Source organism: Uloborus diversus, chromosome 4, assembly GCF_026930045.1.
Source record: "Uloborus diversus isolate 005 chromosome 4, Udiv.v.3.1, whole genome shotgun sequence".
In the NCBI taxonomy this organism is placed as follows: domain Eukaryota; kingdom Metazoa; phylum Arthropoda; class Arachnida; order Araneae; family Uloboridae; genus Uloborus; species Uloborus diversus.
In genome coordinates, this window is record NC_072734.1 from 29,366,874 (window position 1) to 29,377,092 (window position 10,219).

The 10,219-nt window shown below is 32.5% G+C and overlaps 1 long non-coding RNA gene across 1 annotated transcript in view; it reads right to left on the reverse strand.

Annotated features, from left to right (window-relative positions):
* The window catches only part of LOC129220327 (uncharacterized), a 62,752-nt gene extending 52,811 nt beyond the window's left edge, over positions 1–9,941 (reverse strand). The window contains exon 1 of the long non-coding RNA XR_008580460.1: positions 9,807–9,941. This is a non-coding gene — a long non-coding RNA (uncharacterized LOC129220327). The remainder of the gene's footprint in view (positions 1–9,806) is intronic.
* Positions 9,942–10,219: the final 278 nt, after the last annotated feature.

The following is a 10,219-nucleotide window of genomic DNA, read 5'->3' on the forward strand; positions in this document are numbered from 1 at the left end:
CATTTGTGACGTCATTAAGACCACGCCTTGTTCTCAAAATCGGACATTTTAAAAAATTAAATAAAAAATAACTGTTGGGAAAATGAAAGAATTTTCTAGGTCCATGTTATTATTATTATTATTTTGTTTTTTTTTTTTTGCTTATTCTATCACTTTCAGTGACTAAAAGTACTACTTTTGACTGAAGGAAACAACCCCATTATACTTATAGTTATGGTTAAACACGAAATAACAGGTAAGAATACTCTCACGTTACATCTGTACATTCATACTAACGCATTAAGAGTTTTGTGGGTGAAATATGATTAACTTATGATTCTATTTCCTTGCACTGAAGAAGGGATTCTAAAACAAGTGAATGGAATTTCCATGAAAAACTATAGTTGGGGCAAACCTAACCTGGCAGTATTGTGAAGGCTGTGCAGATCCTAATCACAGCGTTACGACGCTGCCGGGTTAGGTTTTCCCCAACTATAGCTATAAAAATTAAACACACGTGTTTTTCCTATTAAAATTGTTTTATTAACCGTACAACCAAACAATGAAAAAAACCGTTCGATTTGTTTGATTGATTGTACGGGAATATAAATTCGAACTCATGTATTTACAAGTTTTAAGTCATTCAAGGCCTTGACTTATTTTAAAGCGAGGGAATTTTATCGTTAACTGTTAACAATATATCATAGATTTTTGCGGCTGTTTACAAGTAGTTTTGTTAAGGTATGCTGAATTTAAATCTAAATTTAATTCTGAATTAAACCTGAATTTAATTCTGAATTTAAAAAATCCTCATGCATGAAAAAATTTATTCTTTTGTACAAGACATTTACTAATGGTCTTTAGCGGTTATAGAAGCTCAGAACAATTCACAAGCTTCAAAATTCACTATGCATTATCAAATGAGTTTTGGTGTAGTTTCCGAATATTTTGATCATCATGTGATGAAAAAAAAAAAAAACCTACTTTAATCACGATTCAATATCATCTTCCCTTCATTAAATTTCTGTAATACTGCAGTAGGAAGGTAAAGGGTAGTTATCAGCAGAAATGAGTTCTTTAGATATTTGAAGAAAAGTGTTTTGGATTCCATACAAACAGGGAAGTGTAGGAATTTTACCTTTTTTTTCGCACTTTATTTTCAGTGGAAACCAAATACACTCTGTAACAACAAAAAGCGATGCACCAAGGAGGAGCTGTCCGATCTTGGTGCGTCCATTTTTTGGAATAGAGTGTATAAGAAAGCTACAGTGTAATAGAAGATAAAATTTGAAAAAAAAAAAAAAAATTCAGATACTGCCTTTTAGCTTTTCACGGCACAATGGTTATATTTTTCAACAACTCAATCTAACCCGTTTCTATTTTGTTTTTATATTTAATGCAGTTTTTGGAAGAAGAAACTTAAGTTTATGTGTAACTTGTTTTGAACTTATAAAAGATTTTTTCAACACTGTCTTTTTTTTTTAATATTTTATAATGGTTTTCTATTTTTGTTCAGGAGGAATTAGGGTTTATATCCCCTTCTCCCGCAACTCAAAAAATTTCTGTTTTTGATCGTAGAAAAATATTAAAGTTAACCATACCTTCGTTCGAAATTTTTTTCTATCTACGCCCCTGCTTTCTGGATACATTGAAATCTTTAATAACTTTTGAGAAGAACACACTTTTTGAGAACATTTCAGTACCTAAAAATATGCTGCTGATTACAGTCTTGTTTCAAATCAATTTCGGAAATTTTAAACATCACTTTAGAAATCCATATTTTTTCATAAGTTCTGTTAAATAAGACGAGAAAAAAACTTTGTAAAATTGTGCGGACACATTGTGTGAATGTTATTTTTTTTTTTTACATTTGTCTCTCAGACAAAAAAAAAAAAAAAAAAAAAAAAAAAAAAAAAACAGTAAAATCCCTCTAATGCGGACACTAAAGGGGACAAATTCTTTTGTACGCAGTAAGGGGTGTCCGCAGGACAGGAGTTTAATAATGTTGTTTGCCTTGGAACCAGGGAATTAAAAAATGTCCGCATAAGAGGGATATCCGCCTTTGAGGGGTGTCCGTTAGGAGGGGTTTTACTGTATTTATAAAATTGCAGTTTTTCTTCCAAGCATTCAGTAACTTTGTAATTTATTTAGAGAATTCGAATATTATGAATGGTAAAAATATGTTTTAGTGTCTCACCAAACAAAATTGAAAGCTTTCAAAATAATTTATCCATTTCTGAAGTTATAAAGAAAAATTGATTTTCTTGATTTGCTGAATAGGATTTAATAGAAAAGGGGGGTAACACTCCCAGTAATTGGCAGGTCATCAGTGATTGGCACTTTCAACAAAAATGTCCTAAAATAAGATTAGTATCCAATATTTTAAAAGTAGAAGGCTATATACTAACTGAATGTACATTCACTTTAAAGATTATTCCTTCAATTCATGTTACTAAATGGCAGCGTAGCAGTGCATAGGAAAGAGAAACCATCTCAATTGTGGCTTGTGTCGAATCAGCCATTTTTGTTGCAAAAGCTTCTTCTCTGGTTTGAGGGAAGCATGCGCATCAATCCATTAAAATCTGACTTAAAATATATTTTAAATTTTCGGTGTCAAAAACTTTGTTTAGTTGAAAGGTGTTACTTTGAGTGGGTAGAAATGTATTTTTGTCCCTTTTTGGATTTTTGAAATAATGATGGATGCCATTTAGTGGTGCTTCAGTTTTGCTAGTCTCCAATAAATGGCACATGTGCTTATAAACATTAATGTGTTGTGTAGTATACCACTAGTTTGACTTCTGATACTTTTGCAGCAACTATATTTTATATGGGTTCTACCATTGATTTGAATCCTACAGAATATACTTTCAAATTTTTAAGAGAAACAATGAAAAACAAATACGTTTTTCATTGCCATAAGTCGGATATTGCGACTGTCGAGTATTGGCTTATTTTTTATGTTTCCTTAGAATCATCGGATCAATGTTCCTTTTTCTGTGGAAATAGCTATAATTCGTAAAATCGAAACTGCATACTGACTAATGAAACAGCAATAATCTCGATATTTCTTTCCATGCAACACTCCAAATTTTTTTTATTTCTCTAAAATACATTTTCAATTTCAAGATGTGTGATTTAACATTAATTTATGTAAAATTACCTACTTTAAATTAACATTAATTAAGTTTCTTATGATGATAAAATTTGTATGTAATCTAAAAGTAAAAAATTAAGTGATTTTCCAGTTCTATTAACATGTGCCAATTACTGGATCACAAGGTGTCATACACTGGGATATCAGGTGCCAATTACTGGTAATTTTGGTAACTTTTTATACATATGTTTTTATAAAAATATCAATTCAAATATTTTTGATTTTAGTGAACTAAATAGATGCACAGATGTGCATTCTTTAACACAAAAATATTTGCAAGTGAATATATTTTTTCTAAATAATGAAAACATAGGTTTAAAGACAAACTCTTAAAGGCCAATTACTGGGATCGTTACCCTATTAAAATTAATTAGTATATTATTTTTCCTTAAAGCTGAATAAGGCAAATGAATAATAAACACATTCTTAAATAATATACTTTCCACCTCGTGTTTACTAAAACCTAGTACCTAGTTTACGTACCACAAAAGACACAGAAAACCTCATAACATGACAGCAACAGTTTAGAACATGTTGGGCATTGTTCTTAAAATCAACCTGTTACCAGTCCATGGTGGAATAACAGATATAATGTAGCAACACCTGCTAGCGTAGAAAATGCGTTGGCTCTCCGTCGAAAGCAATTTCCCCACGGTTATTAAAGCGAGAAAACAGTGTTGAAATGCGTGCTGCTTTTGAAAGGCAGGAATCGACCCAATCCATCACAGCCGACATGACAGTTTTCACAGATCTGGAGAATGTCACTAGAAATACCGGGCTTTCATGAAGCGAGACAGAGCTGGGTGACAAAGGGATTTCAAGCGGGAGTTTTGTTCCCAGGTACGATGTATATAGACTAGACTCATGCCATTGCTTACACTGAGATACGTTTTTAAAAACATGAGTGATAGATTAAAGGTATTTCATAAAGTATGCTGGCTTTGAATATACTGGGTGTCGTTTTGATTCAGGGTTGGAAGCACTACTCTAATCACAGTTTATTATTCCGATTAGAATACTATTTGTCGTTTCACATTTTATAGCCATGAAGCGGTTTGGCGGCATGGAATAATTCATTCTTATCAGTGATGAATCCAGGGGGTGGTTATAGGGCTGCAGCCGCCCACAGACCAGAACTAAATTTTTTTTAGCAGTAGCATTTATAGAAAAAAAATGCATTCAGAAGCAATTCAAGAGTGAAAATTTTAAATCATTGCAGTTATTTAAAAATATAAATAAATAAACAAGAGCTCCCCGGTGGGAGGTCACGGAAAGTCACAGTGACCTCCCAAAAATTTTTAATTAGGAAAATTTTGTCTCACGATTTGGCAAATTTGGGGACATAATTTTAATATTGCAGTTTTCAATTCTCGAATGACACTTTTCATTAGATGCACTTAAGTGTGCATATTAGGGTGGGTCGGAAAACATTTTTTTTTCTAATCAATTTCCAAAAGCACCGAAAACAGTGTTTCAACTTGAAGCCCAACTCTTCCTTTTGGATGAATGGAAAGATAAAATTTTGGGTATTGCATCAAAAACTATACACTCTGGGAGTAACTGGGTACAAGAAATTGTGTGTCGTAAAGACGCGTGATAGAAGTAAAACTTTTATCTTTCATTTTTTCATTGCATTCTGAACTGTCACTTCACCCGCACATTATCTCTCACGTCACGCTCGTCTTCTATCTGTGCCTTACTTAGACATATTCACAACAAAATTGAGCATGTTAGTTAAGAAAATAGATTATAAACAACGAGACACTATACAATACTCGAAATCCGCTTTTTAATTGTTGCTAAAAACAATGAAAAGTTATAGTTATTATAAAGTTAATTTTGTTAGCTAAAGTTAACAAACTAATTTTAAGACTGAACTTTAAGCAGAGTGGATTACGCTTTTAAACTGATAACTTGACTTGAATCATATAATTCTTCGAAAACCTGCATTATTTGAAAAGTTTAAAATGAACAAAATATATGCTTGCTTAGGTTCTACGCTGAAATTAATTTGTTAAATTAAAAAACTATACTAATATTATAATGGGGTGGCTTCCTTCAGTCAAAACTACTACTTTCAGTCACTGAAATTGATAGAATGAGTAAAAAAAAAATAACATGGAGCCAGAAAATACTTTCATTTTCCCAACAGTTATTTTTTAATAAATTTTTTTAAATGTCCGATTTTGAAAACAAGGCGTGGTCTTTATGACGTCACTAATGATGCATTTAGGCGCATCTTTCTACCACGGTTCCACGTTATGATAATCAACAAGCGAATCAAAATTGCTCTCTACGCCTACTATCAACCATATCATTGCCAATACACGTGAGTAAAGATGTGAATTAAATATTTTGCTCTGTGATTGGCAACACAGAATGGCATTCCATCATTTGTGATATCACACGACAGAAGCGTAAACAATGAAAGCGCACAGATTTCAGTAATTTTTTAAAAATATTAAACAAATTATTTAAAAAATGGTGAGATCCTATGTTTTTAAACATGCTCTTTCAGAAAAAAATACTTTTAAAATTTTGAAAACGACTCCATTAGTATTATTTTTCCTTGTTTTTAGCAACAATTTAAAAACAACTACAGTTGGTTCTCTGTTTAACGATTTTTAATGGACCACAAAAAATCGTCCTTAAGTAGAAAGCGTCCTTAAATAGAATGCTTTTAACACTATAGTGGACCATCTGAGACCGTGAAAAGCCGTCGTTAATTAGAGAAAGTCGTTACACAGAGCGTCGTTAAACAGAGAGCCAATTGTACGTCATTTCCGTCGAACAAAAGAAAAAGGATTGTGGATCAGAATTTCCAAGCCCTCACATAAAAAGTTTCACTTCAAAAATTTTGACTTTGTTACTATTTGTTATTGAATAAAATCCTGTTTCCATTTAACGTAACGGGTTTCCCCTCACCCAAGGTACTAGGGGGTTAAAGAACGCAACGATTCCCCCATCACCACGATGTTATAGACAGAAAACCATAATATTCGCAGCCAATTCATAGCCTTAAGAAGTTGTACACTAACAAAACTCAATTTGCGGCCCATAGGTCGCATACGAGCCTCTGAATCTCTCAAATGTGATCTGAAATCAATTAAAAAGAAAAATCATTCAAGAAACCAAATTTCAGTCTAAATTCATTTAAAATGAACACAAAAGTGTACTATTGTCAAAACTAAATTAAAAAACAACGAAGAATGATAAACTTAGTTGTTTCTATTTACTCCAATGCACATGAAAGGAAGAAGAAACTCATAACCATATATTTTTAATAGTCCTCCACGTGACAAACAAAACTGGTTGAAACCAGTTACTTCGTGTTTATGCACCTGCTGGACAGAAAAATGTAAGGCCATTGAACTTTAGAAACTAACTTTTTTTTTCAGTGTCTACTTCAAACAGTGATGGTGTCCACAATTGTCTGGAATCATAATTGAGGCAGTAAGAAGAAAATGAATGAAAGTGCCAAAGTTAAAAATTTGATGATAATCAATAAAAATGGTAGGTGATCCTCTCATCTGTTTTGGAGCAAGTAGTACTTGAAGCCCTGGTAGGTGCTATTATGCAGCATGATTTAGAAAACTTTTTAATGAAAGTCTACCTATTATCATATTTTTACACGCGTTTTACTCAAAACTTTAAAATGTACACTTATATCCCTTTGCTTTTCAATGCCTCAACCGTTTGAAACTCTCAGAATGTCTTCTTTATTCTACCTCGCTTTATCAATAGCTTCATTTAAAAAATCACCACAAGTGTGATCATACAGTTTGCTTTCATTTACCTCGAATGACTTTATTACGCAGAGACTATCTGTTAACTTGGGACTATCTTTGTAACTTGGAACGTGACTAATCTTATTGCAATAACGATTTCAAGTTCGATGCAGAAACCCGAAAGATCCCCGAAGAAATTGCAGGTGTATGTGCTTGTTACCGATTATTATTATCGTTATTGAATCGAAGTGTACGCTTTAAGAAATTGAGAAAAAATTTTAAATTTTGCTTCGATTTTTGTTGATTAGTTATACAGGGTGCACGAAAAGTTCTTTAAAAATTATACAAAACAATAAATTGTTGTATGAATATACAGTTTGCGTCATAATACTTCACAAGTTCAACAATTTTTTTTTTATGAAGGTTCAGCGTAAGAAGGGAGAGAGAAAAAAAAAAGAAAAAGTGTACTAATATGTAATATACAACTCAAATTCTTTTGTTTTTAGAAGAAAAATCTTAATCTTACACAATATAAGAGCAAAATGGGTATTCAAATGAACTTATTGCCTTTCTTAAACTTGAAAGTATGCTTAACATTTCTTATAAACTTAATTAAAAATTATCTCAGACTCAATTATCCAAAAGTTTATTGTGATGATATTTCACATTGAGTCAAAAACAATAGAATATCAAAATTAAAATGGGAGAAAAAGATTTTCAAACGAAACAAGATCAATATTCTGTCGCGCCATTTTTTGCAAGAATCACATCTTTAACCCTTTCAGATATAAATTCCACCAGCTGTTTGAATTCAAGGCTACTGATATTGTTTCTATACTCTCTTCAATGCGGCAACGAGTTCAATTTGTTGGCGAGCACTCGGTCTTGAACCACTTTCTTTTGATCTGACGGTACCACAAACTCTTGATCGTTTTAAGATCGGTCGAGTTGCTTGACCAGTTTAATACCGAAACTCAACTTTCTGTTTAAAATCTACGAGTTGATTTAGAGATGTGACACGGAGTAGAAGCTTGCTGGAAGATAAAATGTGTCACTGAATGTGTCACTACTGTGCCTCAGGTGAAGTATCATGCAGTATTATTGATAAACAGCGGAAGTCACACATTGTTTTATTTTAAGATACATACAACCGTCCAATTCCAGCAACCCTTATGCACTCACACACCATAAAGAATGTCTCAAATTTGAGAGAACATCTTACACAAGATTTCTCATACGCTTTACTTTTTAAACGCCAAACCAGGACACTTTTCTTTTTCACAGATATTTCAAAATGAAAAAAAAAAAAAAAAAAAAGATTCATCACTGAATATAATCCTTTTCCAACCTTTTTGCCCCTGTATGAGCTACTCTTTGCTCCAGGAGAGTCGTGCACGTTTCTTCTTCTTTGGTCTTACTTCGTAGATCCGCAGTTGCAACTGCAATTTATACAATCATCCAGGAGTAGTTGACATGGACACGATTACTGTAGATTCTTTCCAACACTTATAGACGTAAGAAGCATTTTTTCAACGATTATTTTGGACGATGCACTTTAATTTGGGTTCATTTCTGCCAGTTGTTACAATTTTTCTACCTCTTTTACTTCAGTTACTTTTTAGTTGGTCAGTCTTTCTAATATTCCTTTAAAATCCCACATACCGTAGATTGTAAAACGTTCATTTGAATTGAGCTGGATTGTTGTTTTTTTTTCTAACTTTAAGCTATGATACAACACGTAGCTTCTTTTTTTTAATTTTAGCACGTTGATGACCCATTTTGAGCAATAAACGGTTTTTAAAAGGCATAAAATTATCCGGGAGCCAAGCTTCATACTTGTGACAAACTATTGGTTAACAGGTATGCAAATAATTTCGCTACTTTTTAAAATTCCCATTGAATGAATAGAATAATCCAATATTTTTGACCCACATAAAAAATCAATACAATTTTCCAATGTGTTAATGATCCATAAATTGTTAAAATAATACATGAAAAAGTGTTTAAATTGATTTACCCATTCATGAATAACGAGTTAGTCTTTTTAATTTGCATGCGCTCATTTTTCTCGACTCAGGGACAAGTTTTGTTGAAACAGTTCAGATATTCTACTAGTTTGAATTTGGGTTATATGAGGAACGTACTAAGAAAGCTGTATCGTTACAGAAAGAAAAAAAAAAAAAACATGTGAGTTGTTTAATGATTGTATTAAACAGAAAGAACCTTTTATTACTAGAGTTCAATGTGTGCACAGTTTGTTGTTTGGGATGAACTTGAGTACCATTTAGATGAGGTTCGAGCAACATACGGTGCAAACATTGAACTCTCGTAATGCAAGGTATTGCTTTCTACTCAATAAAATGATCCAACACCTCACTAGATGTTTGTTCTTCTTAGTGTGACGATGCAGCCGTCACAAAGTTATTTATAATTACACTTTCTTCTTTTTTCTCCTTTTTTTACGATGTCAAAAAATTCTTGAACCTGTGAAGTATTACTGTGCTAATTACACATTCATTACAACAGTTTATTGCTTTTCTATGAATTTTTCATTGAATATTAATATGCATTTTTCATTCAATTTTCATTTTCTATGAATTCATTGGACTTTATTAAATACCCCTTGTATTTTTCACCCTGTATTACCCTATTTCAGACACCCTGTATTTTTTAAAATAGTGCACTTTATGAAATACCATCTAGTTATTACTTTATAAGAGTGAATAGAAAGGTACATTTTATTTGACGTGGTCAGTGCCTGAAGTCCTGGGGGAAATGACGGAATTTCCCACATTGAACTGATTAAGTAAAAAAAATATATAGCGGGAGAAAACAACGAGAATATATAAAGGTGGATGAACTATCAATATATATAGGTATTGCAAATATTTAGGAATTGAATATTTTCTAACAATAAATATATTGAAAATCTGAACTTGTCTTACCTCATAAAGAATGCAACTTCACAATCTTTTGCACCCCACTTTTCAAATCAGTTTAGAACGATCCACTAAGTAATAAAACAGATTTGATTCAAGTGTCCATCATGATCATCAATGGCACAATATCCTCCTCTCGAGCACACTTCTAAAACGAAAACAGAGACAAAGTCAAGAGTGTCAACTTGAATTATGCAAACTTTTCTAATAAATCATAGAAACCCATCTTTCTTAGTCAAAGTCATAAAGTTCTACGAAAGAACTTGACACTTATACACCACTTTCGAAACCTGCTGACATTCCCCACAATGTGCAGGCTTCAATGAGATTTGAATAATGTCAAGGTTCCCTGGAGGGAGGCTTTTTTTGGATTCCCTACGTTCCCTGACCTACTTTAAGATGGAAAAAGTCTTCAAAGG